Source organism: Triturus cristatus, chromosome 1_2 (genome assembly GCF_964204655.1).
Source record: "Triturus cristatus chromosome 1_2, aTriCri1.1, whole genome shotgun sequence".
Lineage (NCBI taxonomy): Eukaryota > Metazoa > Chordata > Amphibia > Caudata > Salamandridae > Triturus > Triturus cristatus.
The window spans coordinates 964,454,055-964,469,914 of NC_140580.1; positions in this window are offsets into that span (position 1 = coordinate 964,454,055).

Below are 15,860 nucleotides of genomic sequence, written 5' to 3' on the forward strand. Positions count from 1 at the left end.
GCCCACAGTATCCATAATCGTGCATAATGTGAATATACAAATAGATTTCATATGCCATATGTGCAGAGGCAAATTGCACACAGGAAATGTGAAAGTTACTTTTAAAATTGCCCTTTTTTACACGCATACACAAAACGAATACTCTACAGATGGCAAAACTGTGGCTGTATTAGTGTGCATAGCTGCACACCAAGTAAATCTCAAATTAAATGTTTCTCTTCTACCCACGCCCTTCGTCACGCCCCAATCCCCGCCTTTTCCATTAAAGTTGGTGAGTACCTGCACTTTATATTTCCATTTAAAGCACTGATCTCACTGAAATCAATGGAGATACGAAAAAATGATAAAATGTGAGGAAGCCAGTTAGGGCACGAAATGCTGCTGAAGCCTTTGGATAGCATTTCACTTGCTCGGAGGATGAAAATGAGGGTAAGGGACGTGGCACAGAGGGTGAGTTGAGAGGTCTGCAGCATCAAGCTGGACAATTCATCTATGAAATATATTTGAATCGGTGAACGAGCCTTCTCTCTAACTGCTGTTAAATCTGGATCTCACTGGCCCCTTTCTCTATGTCTTGTCTCTAACCATCCTATAATTTGAAATCAGCCGAAAACCTGGAGTTTTAGCTTGATTGTTTAATCAATTTTGATGTGGTTGCCTTCGCTCATGATCCTTCCTGAGCAAGAGTTCAGATGATTTCTCTGACCCAGCCTGCTTTACCTCCCTAGCATACCCCCCCAAGGGCCTCATTTACAAGCCCATTGCGCCACCGGTGCGTCACTTTTTTTGACGCACCAACGGCGTAATGTGCCTGCCCATATTTGCAACACTACGTAAAGTCACCCTGCGTCACCTTTCATAGTCTTGTAAATATGGGCTCCTTTCACGCTTTACTCTGCATGAAAGACCCATTCCCTGGGTGTTGCTGTGGGTGTTCCCACGCAACATTCATGGAACCTGACACATTCCCAGATTTACAAAGTATTGTAAACCTGGGAGGTGTAGGATCAGTGCAACGAGGAGAGATACTTCTATTTCTCCTCTGTTTTTCTTCCTTCTACGCATGCTGCATTCTGCAGCATGCATAGAAGAGGAAAATGCCATCAGTGATTATCCCTTCCTGCACAAAAACAATCATCCCCGCAACGCAGGCACCCTTGCAACATGACGCAAGGGTGCCCGCGCTGGCCCATTGCAGCCAATTGTGCGCCAGCACAGGGGAAAACACACAGATGCATCGTATTGTTCTTCATACAATGCATCCCTGTGCATTTAAAATGACACAGCTCGGCTCAGCAAAATGACTTGCAGTGTCGCACTGCATCATTTTGTAGTAAATGAGGCCCCTAGTTTGGATAAACCTGCTAACAAGCACAACATGTGTAGAACTAGATTTAGGATAGTAACCTGTCCATTTAACAGAGTATTGTGGCTAACAATGCTTCCATGATTCTCTTGATTTTTTGTTTTTTCATCTTATTTATTAATGTCTATGATCTTCTGGGACAATATCCTTCCTATAGAGACAGAAAAGGTAGGAACACTGGAGCATATCAACAAGGGCGTTATCTCTGCTTTTTTGGCTTTAAAAGCCAAAAAAGCAGAGATAAAACTAGCACCCTATCAACAACAGGGTGCTAACATGCAAATTTGCATGTTAGCACCCTTTTACTCTACGCTTCCCCTTGCATCTCTAATGAGATGCAAAGGGGGCGTACCAGAGTAAAATAATAGGAGAAATGTCGCTAAGCGACATTTCTCCTATTATCAAGAATGCCGCTAACCCTGTTAGAGACAAAAAAAGCAGCGCTAACCGCGGTTAACGCTGCTTTTTTACGTCTGGTATTTTTCTGACTTAGCCATGATATCCTATGGAAGGAGGATATCATGGCTAAGTTTGTCTGTCCCTATCAACAAGCTAACGTTAGATTCCAGCGATAATCTCACGTTAGCCACTTAGCGTGAGGATTTTTATCGCTATTGAGATAAGCGTTGCTAATAGCACGCTATCTCAGCGATAAAAATCAACGCTAGCCGGCGATAATTATCCTAGCGCTAAGTGCGCTTAGCGATAATTATCGCCGGTTGTTGTTGATATGCCCCACTGGTACAAGGGTCCGTGTCTGTGCTGTGGGTTCACCTTCTAATGTATGCATGAGCTCCGCAGCTGCCTACTTAATGGCTGCTGTTGAAGTGATCCTCGTAATATACTTTGGGAGGAAAATTTCAGCAGATACCGGATAAGCCTCCATTTCACATACATGAGTGGGGTGGTGTAATTACTTTACCTGCCGCATTTGTAACATTTTGAGTGCCTTTCTATGGCCGAGCGACTATTCCGAGGATAAGTAGAACCTCAGGGGTACTCAACAAAAATATGCATTTCACAATAAAGCCCATACTTTTTTCCTCTATTAAATTCCTGCAGGTTTTGACTTGCCGAAATGTAACATTGGGAAGAGGTCTCATTGCATTAGGCAATTACCGGCTGTGGTAAACCACACAGATCAGAATTCCAACCCCTGCGGAAAAACGAGGGAGAGCAGTAACCAGAGCAAGCAAAGCAGTAAGCTCCTGGGCTAGCTACAAAAAATGCAAACTTGTGACCTGAGTGTTATGGTCTGGGCTTTGTAGTAGGCACATTGACTTTGTATGGTTGGTGCGCCAAACCTGTGAGTATACTAAGCTTTGCACACAAATTACTCTAGTAAGTGCATTAACCAAAAGGGTTATCGTACCGCGATTGTGCCCTAAAGGTTATACAATGATCTCTCCAGCAGAAACATTAACCTCATATAATATTTTAGCATGCAGACTATAAACAATTAAGGCAGGCTCACTTGCCTTCGCATTTGTCCTTGGGGGCAAATCTGTGATCTGCATATGATGTGCTGTGCTTTGCAGCAGGCAAATTGACCCCTGTGCTTGTTGAATCATTCCTCTGACCATAATTTACAATGCATTCAAATCACCCAAGCAAGTGCATAAAGTGACAGGGTCAATTTACTGCTATTTTGGGAAATACAATATTCTTAGCAGCAGGAACGTTACCCTCATAAGATATTCTGAAATGCTGTCTTTCTATAAATAAGCCAGAACAGATTTACTGTTACATTTGCTCGTGGTAGCAAAGGTTTTAAAAAATAAATCAAAAGTTTAAAAAAATAAATGCGTTAACTGACTGTCAGTCTCGGCATACTTTGCTCATTTCCAGCACTGCCTGCAGGAGAGCGTGCTCTGCATGTCTAGAATTTAAGCATCATGATGTGTTCAGAGGTGAGATGCAGAATTCTCAGAGTCGACTTTGTGTGCACTGACAATCAGAAGGGTGGCAGTGCGTGTTAGTGCATGCGAGAGCAGGTGCAGCTTGTTCTTTTCAAGCACCATGGATGGGGATGTGGCGGTACTGTGGGCATCACAGTGAACTGATGATTCTCACACACCTATGGATGGGGATGTGGCCTATTGTGTGCATCACAGTGACCTGATAATCCTCAGAGCCTCAGACACACTGAACAGCTCAGCAACAAGTGGAAGCATCTAGCACTTCAACAAACCTAAAACTCTGGAGGAGATGCCCCTTGACCTGAATCCAAAGCCAAAGTTAAGCAAAAAACAAACAAGCACAGTAGCTTCTAGAGCAGAGAGGCCCGGCAGCCGGGCTCGAGTCAGGGACATACCCTGGCATACCTTTGATGGAGTAAGGATTCAAAGAAAAGAAACTTGCTCGAATCAACCTCTCGTTAACATGTACTATCAAGTAGGAATAGAGACTTGAAAGAAAATTAACATGCACACAACATTCATACTCGGGGGGAAAAAGGCTTTCTGCTTGCTTAAATAACAAAGAATAATGTGCTGCGTAACTGAAATCCCGCTAGAAACTGAAAATCACCTTGCGCATGTGTGAACCCATCCCGCGTCAATAACCACGTGGTTAACCCATGTGAGAAGAAATGCCTGACATATGCTCGCCTGGATTTAAAAAAGAAGTTTTTCGCTACTAACGCTTTGCTTAACAAAGAAGAAAATAACATTGGATAGAATAGAAGGGGGAGGTAAACAGTAATAATAACCTATTCGAGAAATTAACATCTGTTTATGATTCTTTCGTCAATAGTGAACATTTTGGGCCTGATGTGCTAAGCCAAAAGAAAAGATGGTGGGTGAAACGTAACGCAAGTTGAGTCTACGCACTAAGATCTGGGAAATGACCTGCTGACCGGAACATTGACTGGCTGCGAAGAACCAAGGGCTTGTGCTTGGGAAAAGATCCTCCACTGAAGAAATTATATAAAAATTGTATCTATCTATTTTGTGAAATGCATGTGAAAGGAAGTGTTCTGAGAATGGAATAAATTAAGTGGGAAGGGTTTACTAAACAAAGAATTGGTTAAGAATTTTGAAATGACTGCATGAGGTGATGACAACTCCCTTGCCCCGGCCCAATCACGGGTCACGATTCACAGATAAGTGCAACCTTTGAGGGTGGGACATGCAAAATTAAAGGGTATAACTTGAGTGACTTAAGATTAAGAGAGAGAGCTGCTGCTACGAAGAGACGTTGATGCTGAGTGAGGAGTGGGCGAGAACTGCTTCTGGGAAGAACAGACTGAGAAGATTCAATACTTAAGACAGCCTGATTAGATTAAAGATTTGCGGAAGAATATCAATGTTGAATATCCTAGAGATGCGAGAACAGGAGCACCTTCAGAGGAAGTAATGAAAAAGTACAATCAGGTGATTATGTTTCTGAAAGGGAAAATTCCCCCTACGGAAACAGATTGGGTTAAAATAGACAGAAAAACCTAGGAACCTAAAGAGTCAGTGCATGCATATTACGAAAGGTTACTGCAGGTATTTAAACAGTATAGTGGATTTGAGAATATAGGTGATAAGGATATGGGACATTTTGTATATAGATTTGTCTATGGACTAAGATCAGAAATTAGTCAGATGATTCAACAGCGTATGCTTTGTTGGTAAAGCAAGCCAATTGATGACATTCTGAAGTATGCAAAATACTGCAGTGATGACATTGATGCAAAGCATAAAAAGTTTAAGGAGAAAATTATGTGGGCACAAGTGAAGATAGCAGAACGCCAAGAAGCAAATTCAAATTCCCAAATTGATAAACAGATGAATGGACAGATCAGAGTGGTCAAAATCTGAATGAAAGTAAAGGAAAAGGAAGAATGAGTAGAGAAGAAGCAAGAAAGAAATATCCTTGTCATGATTGTGGAAAGCTAGGACATTGGACGAATGAGTGTAGAAACCTTCAACAGAATAATGGGAAAAATCAAATTTTGAATCCACAGATGCAGAATGGGGTGGTTGTGAATCAACAACAACAACAGCAGATAGTTACTCCTCAGTTACAGGTGCCTCAAGCCCCTTTGCCCAACAATGTGAATGCTCAGGTGCAGAGATACAGTGTGAACACCGGATTCTGAGGAGAAAGTGGTAAGAATACGCAGACCGTTCAACAGTTTTGGATGCAGAGTGATGCGGATGTATTGGGAATGGCGCAATGAGGGTGCCTGAGGGGGTGGAGAAGTGCATGCTTGGCGCATCCTTGGCGGTAGATCAGTCAGGTCCATTTATTGATGGGAAGGTTGAGGGCAATGATATCACTTACTTAGTGGACACTGGTGCTACCCGTTCTACTGTGAGAACAGCAGAAATCCCAAACCTACCCCTCTCGGGAGAAACTATCCAAGTTGTTGGAGTTTCAAATAAGCAGAAACAAATAGAAGTGAATATTGGAAATTTCAGAGATCTGCATCGATGTGTGGTATGTGAATCGAGTCCAGTAAACCTACTAGGTAGGGACTTATTGTGTAAGATGAATTGTGCCATCTTTTGTACGCCTGATGGTGTAGCCTTTCAAACATCGGATAAGGACGTAGGTTTTAAAAATGCTAGCTGAACAGGAAACAGAAGTGGATGAGATGTTTTTACTTCTTGCTAAAAGAGACTTGCCTGATGAGCTAAGAGATACAGTGAGGTCTCTTGTGTGGGATTTTACAGGAAAAGAAATTGGTCTAATGGCTGAGGTAGACCCTGTCAAAGTAATGGTAAAAGAGGGTGCAATATATCCGAACACCCTATAATATAAAATGAGCCCTGAAGTGAAAGCAGGAGTAGCCCAAGTAATTGATCAAATGATTGAGCAAGGAATCTTGAAAGAAATATTAGGTAGTTCTTGTAATTCGCCAATCATGGGACTCAAGAAGCCTAGTGGAAAATATAGAATAGTACAAGATTTATAGAAAATCAATAAAATAGTGGTACCCTGTTGTCCTGTAGTACCAAACCCAGCAGTGATTCTTTATCAGATACCATGGGATGCTCATTGGTATACTGTGATTGATTTGTGCCATGCATTCTTCTCAATTCCATTGCACCCGGATAGCCAATATCGTTTTGCTTTCCGGTTTGAAGACCTTGTTTTGGCATGGTGCCGAGTTCCTCAAGGATACACAGAAAGTCCGTCGATATTCAATCAGATTTTGAAAAAGTGGTTAGAGACATTGGTAATGCCAGGAAATTCAGCTTTGGTTCAGTACATTGATGACCTATTGGTAGCATCAAAGACAAGAGAAGCTTGTGTCATTGACACAATAGCTTTACTGAACCATTTGGCAGAAGGAGGACACAAGGTGTCCCCAGACAAATTACAATTTTGTAAACAAGAAGTTCAATATCTTGGACATAAGATAGAGAAAGGAGTCAGAAAGGTGACACCAGAAAGAATAAAAGTGATTTGACAAATGAGTGTGCCTAAAACTAAGAAAGAAGTGCAAATGTTTTTGGGAGTGGTTGGATATTGTCGCCAATGCATAAGTGGATTTTCACTACTGGCAAAACCTTTAATAAGGTTGACACGAAAGAGATGACAGATCCGATTGAGTGGGATGATGAAAGTGAAGAGGCGTTCATAAAACTGAAAAGTTGTTTGTGTCAGGCCCCAGCCTTAGGAATGCTAGACTATCCAAAAGAATTTGCATTGTTTTTTTCTGAAAGAGAAGGGTGTGCACTTTCAGTGTTTACCCAGAGACATGGATTGTCTCAACGTCCCGTAGCATACTTTTCTGCTACCCTTGACCCAGTGGCTGCAGCATTACCTGGCTGTTTAAAAGCAGTAGCTGCTACTTGTGTGTTCTTGGAGCAAAGTGAAGCGATTGTGATGGGACATCCTGTCAAAGTGTATATACCACATTCAGTTGAGATCCTTTTAACAAGAACTCGTACTCAACATTTGACCCCTAGTCGACTGATTAAGTGTGAAAGAGTAATCTTGAGTGCTGAGAATGTAAGTGTGATAAGATGTGCCATGGTGAATCCAGCAACCTTGTTGCCTGATTTTTATTGTGAAGAGGTGAAAGAAGAGGTGGATCATGATTGTCTGGATGTGACAGATATGTGTACCAAACCCAGGCTTGACCTCCTTGACGTTCCCCTAGAAGAATCAGATTTTGTGCTGTTGGTTGATGGGTCATGTTTGAGAAGAGAAAATGGAGAACTGATGTCCGGTTATGCTGAATGTACTGTGTCAGGTATTATAGAAGCTTCCTGTCTAAGAGGAGTCAAGTCCGCTCAAATTGCTGAGTTCTTTGCATTAACGAGGGCATGCAAAGTTGGGAAAAAACTGAGAGTAAACATATTTAAGGACAGTCAATATGGTTTCGGGGTGGTACATGATTATGGCCAATTGTGGCTACAAAGGGGATTTCTGACTTCTTCAGGATCTCCTATACGAAATGGCAAAGATGTTAAAGAACTATTGGAAGCACTACAATTGCCAAAGGCAATTGCAGTGGTCAAATGTGCCGCACATAAGTCAGGAAAAGATTATGTGACACTGGGTAATCGGTACACAGACCAAGTGGCACAATTTTGTGCAAGGAATACAATGTCTTTGAATAGAGGGATGGAAAAAGAAGTTACCAATTGCCAACAAATGTTTTACTCTGCCTTTGAAACATGGGATGAAGTTAGACAATTACAGGATGAAGCAGACATGAAAGAGAAGGAATGTTGGATAAAAACAGGTTGCACAAGAAGGGCTGATGATGAAGTATGGGTGTGTGCAAATGGAAGACCAATAATGCCAGATAGCTTGCTGTCACAAATGGCTAGGATGTATCATGGAGTTGCACACGTTGGGATGTATGCCATGATCAGACAGTTCAGACAGATGTGGTTTAATCCCAAGTTCAGGATAGTTGCAGAGAGCCTCTGCCAAAGATGTTTGACTTGCCAATTGCAAAACCCAGGAAGGAAAATCGTGGTTAGTTGGGGTAAAATTGGAAAAGCAGAGGGACCATTCACAAGATTGCAACTGGACTTCATCGAGTTGCCACCTTGCAACGGTTTGAAGTATGCCCTTGTCATTGTTTGTCTGTTTTCTCGATGGGTGGAAGCCTACCCGACGAGAAGGAACGACAACCTAACAGTTGCTCAACTATTGTTAAGAGAGCTTATACTGAGGTTTGGATTTTCAGTCACTTTAGAATCAGATAGAGGACCTCATTTTAATAATGAGATAATTAAACTAATTTGTGAAGCTTTCACAATTGAGCAGAAGTTACATTGTGCCTACCGACCAGAGGCCTCTGGAGTGGTCGAGCAGCTCAATGGCACAATAAAATCCTTGTTAGGAAAAGTGTGTGCATCCACTTCACTGAAATGAACTGATGCTTTGCCTATTGTATTGATGAGTCTTAGGAGCATTCCTGACCGAAGAACAGGATTAAGCCCTCTTGAAATCCTCATGGGAAGAGCAATGAGACAAGCATTTGTACCTGGAAACAAATTGATGAATGTAACTGATGATTTAATATTGGACTATTTGCAAAGGGCTGGCTGATCTGGTACATTCTGTGTCTCACCAGATTGGAGAAGATTCAAACGCAGCACAGCCAAATCAAGCTCATGATTTGTGTCCTGGAGACTGGGTCATGATAAAGAAGCATACGAGAAAATCGTGCTTGGAACCCAGGTGGAAAGGACCTCATCAATTCATACTGCGCACGAGAACAGCAGTAAAGGGCGCTGGGATTCCGAACAGGATCCACGCAAGTCATACTCAAAGAGTCCCGAGACCACCTGATTGACCAAAGCAGCAACTGGTAGAACAAACAAAAGAACCAGAAGCTGAAAATTGTGAAGTTGAAGAGATCAGAGAATCAGACTCTGAAGAATGCATTGACGATGAACAACCAGGTATGAGTCAAGTAGGGTGGGCACCAATTACTGGGACTGAAGAAACTGCTGTAAAGGACAGAAGAGAGCTTGAACTTGAAAGACCAGAACAAAGTAAGCAAAATCCAGAAGAAGGTGTTGCAGAAATCACAGATTCAGCCCAGGCAGCAATAGAAGAAGAACTCATTGCAGGAGACTTCGATCAGGTTCAGTTACAAGAAGAAAAGGAAGGGAAAACCATTACTGAAAATTCAAATCCAGCCCAGTTAGGAAAAGGGAAAGAATTAGCTGAAGAAAATTTAGATCAGAGTAAGCCAGAAGAAGAAGAAAAGAGAGTAGAAAGTCAAGAACAGAAACAAACAACAGGAGAAGGAAAAGTAGAGATTTCAGAGCAAACCCAATAAAACGAACGAGAAAATAAAAGAACACTTGAAATAGGTGAGGAAGGTGAAAGGGCAGAACAGAAAAGAGAGTTAGAAAAGAAGATTGCTGGCCAAGTGGAGTGAAAAGACTGAGATTAATTCTAAGAAGAAAACCAGAGAAGAGACAAGAATAAGTAGATGAGGTATCAAGTCAGGCTGAACAAGAACAAACAAGAAGAAAATCATTAAGGTCATCAAAAAGATTAAAGGTTCCAAGTAGAAAGTATAAAGCTCCAGAGTCGACCTACATCATTCTTTTTTTTTTTTTTTTTTTTGAAAATTTTTATTGAACAATAAATCAATTACAAGCATGGGCCTACAACCACCAGGGCCGGCCGCTAGATTCAGAAAGGATCATACAGTACTTAAGGCAGTAGTCGACTCCCGGGGCCCAGTCCCGTACACGGCTCCGGATAGTCCTAGGAAAGCAGGATACATAGGTTTAACATAAATAACAAATAAAAACAAACGGCGAGGCATAAGGACAAAAAGTGTGGGTCAGGCTACCTCCGGGGGACTCTACTTCAGACCTTCAAATAGCTATCAAGAGGAAGGAGTACTGGTAGGTCGGGGGGGGGTCACGGGAGAGGAACGTCTATATTCGGTTATTCCAAAAGTCGCAAGGAACCATCAAGGGTCAGGGGGACAAAGCAATATCGGTGTCCACTAGGGGGGGGAGTACAGATACCCCCACGATACGCGTTCCATTGCCCCCAGATTCTACCCCATGCCCCCGGTTTACCACGAGCCACATACACAGTCTTCTCCCTGAACATGCACCAGTCCATGTTCTCCTTCCATACGGACACGGTGGGAGGCCGCTGGGAACCCCATAGCTGCGCTATATCTCTCTTGGCAATCATGTTCCCCAGGGCCGCCCACCGAGTCTGAGCCGCGTTATAATCATTGGGCTCCCACACATTCAGGACACAGCGACGCACCTCTGGCAACAGCGCAACCCCGGTGACTTGTCCCATGACCACATGAACACGGCGCCAGTATTCAGCCACCTCACGGCACTCCCAAAGGATATGGAGAAAGGTGGCACTGAGCCCACATCCCCGCTTACAGAGCCCGTCTTCAGAAAATCCCATCGAGACCAAACGGGGACCCGTCACATACACCCGGTGGAGAATCTTAAGCTGGACCAGGCGGAGACGGGCTGGAATGGCCACTTCCTTGGGGGACGACAGTGCGGACTGCCAGTCCTCGTCGTCCAGTTCCACCCCATCCCCCGTCCACGCCTCCCGGAGGCGCACCAAGAGGTCAGCCCGATTATTGATAAGTTTTTTATAAATTAAAGAGATAGTACTGTCGGGGACATGACCATCGAGTATGCGGTCCTCGAGGGGCGAAGAAGCCGGGATCTTGGTCCCCTCCCCAAAAACAGAGAGCAGGGCATGCCGAACCTGGGCGTAGCGAAAGAACTCCCTTTCCGTAAGTTCGTATTCGCTCTGGAGCGCCGCGAATGTTTTAACCGCACCCTTGATCCATAAGTCTCCCACTCTACTAATACCAATCGTGTCCCAACGTTCAAACCCCTTCGTTGTCCAGAGGCTTCCCAGTCGGTCGGAGGCAAACAGGGGAGTAGCACATGTTAATCGCTCACTCCAGCCCATGGCTACATTGGCCGCCCTCCAGATCCGTACCGCAATCTTAGTAGGGCCCGTAAGGGTCCGTCCAGCCGAGCTGGAGTAAAGTGCCCTGTTATAATTTCCGCCGGGAAGCAGGAATTTATCCATCTCATACGCCGGATTCAAGCCCGGCGCATACGTGGCATGGTTAATGGCCGATAGCTGTGAGGCCCAATAATACCTGCGAATGTCGGGAAGCGCGATGCCCCCGTCATACCAGGGGAGAGTAAGCTTTGCCAGAGCGATACGAGCCCGTCCGTCCCACACCAGTCTCCTCTGCAGGCTCTCCACCTCCCGAAAGTAGGACACAGGAATGACATCGAAGGAGTTCTGAAGTGCATAGAGGAATCTGGGAAGGGACATCATTTTAAACAGCGCTGCCCGACCCAGCGGGGACAAGGGCAGCTTACACCACCGAGCCGTGTCCTCCCTCAAACGCCGAAGTGGAAGCAGGAGATTCTGCTCATAGCGAGCCACCGGGTCCATCGAGACGTATATTCCCAGGTATTTAAAGCCGGACAGAGATAATTGGATCGGAAGCCGAGGCGGCAAGAGAGGAGGGTCGCCGGAGATAGGATAGACACAGGATTTAGACCAGTTGATCGTTAGACCCGAATTTCTCCCAAAGGAAGTCAGAACATCAAAGAGAACATTAAGCGACTGCCGCGGCGAGGTGAGATACAGGAGAATATCGTCTGCATACAACGAGACCCGATCCTCGAAGCCCGGGGCCCACCGGATCCCTCTGAGCGAGGGCTCCCAGCGGAGCCAAGCAGCGAGCGGCTCCAGGGCAAGAGCAAAGAGCAGAGGGGACAACGGGCACCCCTGCCTCGTACCCCTACCGAGAGCGAAGGGCCGAGAGACCCGACCATTAACCACCACCTGAGCCATGGGTCCCGTGTAAAGCAGCTTCACCCAGCCAAGAAATCCTTCCCCAAAGCCGAATTTGGTCAAGACAGCCCAGAGGAATGGCCACTCGATGGTGTCAAAGGCCATCGTGGCGTCTAAAGAAACCAGCACGGCCGGTTCGGAGAGGTACGCCGCCCTGGCGAGGGCGCCGTGAAGACGCCGCAAGTTAAGAGCGGTGTTACGGTGAGGGATGAAGCCGCATTGATCAGGATGAATCAGATCGCAGATGACGCTCAACAAACGATTGGCAAGGACTTTGGCCAGGATTTTAGGCTCTGCGTTTAGCAGTGAAATAGGCCTATAGGAGGCACAGCGGTCTCGTGGCTTACCGTCCTTGGGGATCACGACTATCGTAGCCAGACGCTGGTCGTCAGGAAGGGAGCCTGCCTCAAGGGACTCCTGAAACATACGACGGAGGAAGGGCGCGAGTTTATCCGGGCGCAACTTATATAATTCAATAGGCAGACCGTTGGGACCCATCGCCTTGCCCGAACGAAGGGACCGAATCGCAGATGCAATTTCATCTACAGACAAGGGGGCGTCCAGCTGCTCACGGTCTTCGACGGACAGGCAGGGCAAAGCAATATCCCTCAGCAGAAGGCAAGAGTCTTCCTCGTCCCTATCAGTCACCGGGGAGTACACGGCCCGGAGGTGGTCAGCAAAACATTCCACAATCTCGCCAGGCTCAGTCAGACACACTCCATCCGAGACACGCAGCTCCGGGACCACACGATTCACTCTCTCCTTCTTATCCAGCCACGCAATCAACTTTCCCGCCTTGTCCCCGGCGTCATACAATCGACCCTGCTGCTCCCTATACATCGTTTTGGCAGCGTCAGTGATAAGAGACCTGTATTCAAACTGTTTCAGGCTGAGGGCATGGAGCCCGTCCGGAGTGACACCCGTCTCCAAGGCCGACTCCAGCCCCGAGATGTCAGTCTCCAGCTTCACCACTGCCTCACTCTTATGCTTCTTAGCCACCACTATCTGGGAGAGGGCGTGTCCGCGGATTACGGTTTTAAAAGCTTCCCACAGGGACCTTGCGGACGACACCGACCCCTCGTTTTCAAGGAAGTATTGGTCCATAGCCTTAACCAGACTGTCGCGAGTCGTAGGGTCTCGCAGGTACCACGGGTTGATGGGAGCGATCCGCCCTGCAGACCGCGACTCGGTGTCAAAGAGCAACCACAGCGGGGAATGATCGGAGATACCCCGCGCCAGGTGCCTAATCTCTCGTATCCGACCAGTCTGTGCAGCGGGCATAAGGAAATAGTCTAACCTAGAAAGACTCCCATGCGCCCCAGAGTGAAAGGTGTACTGACATTGGGTCGGATGCATTAATCTCCAACTATCTACCAGACCGAAGGTCTCCAGCAGTCCACCAAGCCATGCCTGGGCAGCGGGGAGGGCCCTGGGTGGGTGACGATCCAGGTCACCCGAAACCACCGAATTAAAGTCCCCGCCCATAAGCAAAAGACTATCCGGAAGTTCAAGCAGCATTCGACCCAAGTCCGCAAAGGTGGAGTTCTGGAGGCCCGGGGGGACGTAAACTGAGACCAAGGAAAGGGGCTGCCCCTCCCACCTTCCAGTCAGACACACATAGCGCCCTCTGTCATCCGAGATTACCCCAGTGATATCCAACGGAAGTGAGGATCGCAGGAGAATGCCCACCCCCCTGGAACCAGTTGTGAAACCAGAATGGGCCACGAGGCGGTATCCCCCCCTGTTCATTGCATGACAAACATTACCAACCAGATGCGTCTCCTGGATAAACACCACATCAGGAGTCAGACGGCGCAAATACTGCAGTACTACACCCCGTTTGATACGGTCCCCCAACCCATTGACGTTCCACGACATCAACCTCAACCCGTCCCCCCCCATCCCCTCCAATAGATCAAAGGCCCCCCATTCAGTAGCACAGTTCCCGAATCTGGACAAAAATCAGTACCTCGCCCTGCAAACGAAAAACACACAGCAAAACAACCCCTCCCTCCCCCCAACCCCCCCCAAATCCAACTCCCCCCACCCTGCACCCCTGCGGGCCAGAAAACCCCCCCAACTTGCAGTGTGCCTGTCGCCCTCCTAACCCCATTCTACGAAAAGACCCCGGAGGAGGAGAGGGACCCGTCCCCGCCCGCCCCCCACACAGGTCCTAGCGAGACAAAATGAACAAAAGAAGTAAAACCCATCTGAACAGTGCAAAATGGCGAAATCAAGGACCAAAAGTCACTCCAAAGGGGACCCGTCACCTTCGGCGCCCGCAGAGGGCCCAGGACGGCCACCTCTGTCCGGCAGCGAGTCCAGCCAGTCACTCACGGCCACAGGAGAGTCAAAAAAGGCAGTCCGATCCTCATGTTCCACTCGGAGTTTTGCAGGGTAAAGCATAGAGTACTTTAGGCCCAGTTCACGGAGACGACGCTTCACCCCCTGGAATCCCATCCGCTGTTTCTGGACAAGTTGGGTAAAGTCCGGATAAAAGTTAATGGATGAGTTCTCATGACGAACCGGGCCGTGGACCCGTGAGGCCTGCAGAATTGCATCTCGGTCTCTATAGTGGAACAGTTTGGCCACGATAGGCCTCGGGGGGGCCCCCGGCCGCGGCCGACCGCCCGGAACTCGATGTGCCCGCTCCACGGCAAAGAACTTGCTTAGGCCTGCAGGGGCCAACTGTTGGAGGATGAGTTCCTCGACCAGGAGGTCAACCGGGCGGTTGTCAGAGGACTCCGGTACGCCTATGACACGGATGTTGTTGCGTCGGGCCCGTCCCTCGAAGTCCTCCAGCCGCCGAGCCATCTGATCGTTGACCGCCTTAATGTCACCCAGCGCGGCCTGCAGGTCCGACACATCCGCACCAAGGGTGGAGGTCCGCGCATCGAGAGCCTGAACCCTCTCGTTAGTTTTGGAGAGGTCTGCCCGAATTAAGGTGACATCGATTGCCACCGTGTCGATTTTACGGGCCAGGGCCTCGTATTGCGTGGCGATGGTTTCCCTGATGCCGTCAATGGCGCCCATGATGTCCTGCAGGGAAAGCTCCGGAGAAACGGTCGTGCCACCGCCGGCGGCATCCGGGGGGGGGCCGGTCGCTCCAGGGGACCCTCTGCCCTGAGTGTAGCGGTCCATGTTGTTGGCCTGGACCGGTCCCCCGCGGAGGGAGGCCTTAGTCTTACGCCCCTCGGGGCCCCCCTTGCCCCCCATGTGGTCACGGATACCGAAGGGGACCGCCGATCAAGAGTCGTAGGGGCACCGGCGCCGCAGACCAGCGCCTCACCAAGGACCACAAGATAGCGGTGCGGGGGGACCCAAGGCGATGGGCACACTAGTGGCAGGTGGAGACAAGGCCTCGTGCAGAGGCCAAGGAAACACCTCGCCACATCAAGTGCGTTCGCAGGCCAGCCCCCTGAAGTCCAAAAGTGAAACCGAAAGTGGTAGAGCGGCCACTGGCACCGCACTGCAGCCGCTGTTGTTCAATTACGACACGGCTCCACGGTTCACCCTCGCCCCGGGCACCTCCGTCGGGTGGGTCCCAAAAGTTCGAACAACGACAAATCAGGATTCCCAGGTCCGATTCGAGTTCTGAAAAGAGATACGTGCTCAGCCGGTCTTCATCTGCCAGATTCCATAAACCACATCGGGATATTCTCAGGATAAATTCCGAGGAGCAGCAAGGGTCCGGGGAGCCCTGTGC